This window comes from Haliaeetus leucocephalus, unplaced genomic scaffold (assembly GCF_000737465.1).
Source record: "Haliaeetus leucocephalus isolate CR32 unplaced genomic scaffold, Haliaeetus_leucocephalus-4.0 Scaffold219, whole genome shotgun sequence".
Taxonomy (NCBI): domain Eukaryota; kingdom Metazoa; phylum Chordata; class Aves; order Accipitriformes; family Accipitridae; genus Haliaeetus; species Haliaeetus leucocephalus.
Window position 1 is genome coordinate 229939 of NW_010972655.1, and position 230 is coordinate 230168.

Genomic DNA, 230 nt, shown 5'->3' on the forward strand with positions numbered 1-230 from the left:
CCCCCCCCCAAACCTGACACCCCAGTTTCCCTGCCCGACTGGGGAGCACCGGGCGGGGGGGGCTGGACCCGTTCGAAGCGGGGGGGACCCAGCGCCGTGACTGGGGCGGGGGCGGGACATGGGGCTAAACCCCCCCCGGAGCGGCCCCGCCCGGGGGGGCGGCCAGTTTTGTGGGGGCGGGGGCCGGGGTGTTGCCGAGCAGGGCCCGTGCCGGTGCCCTCCCTCGGGGT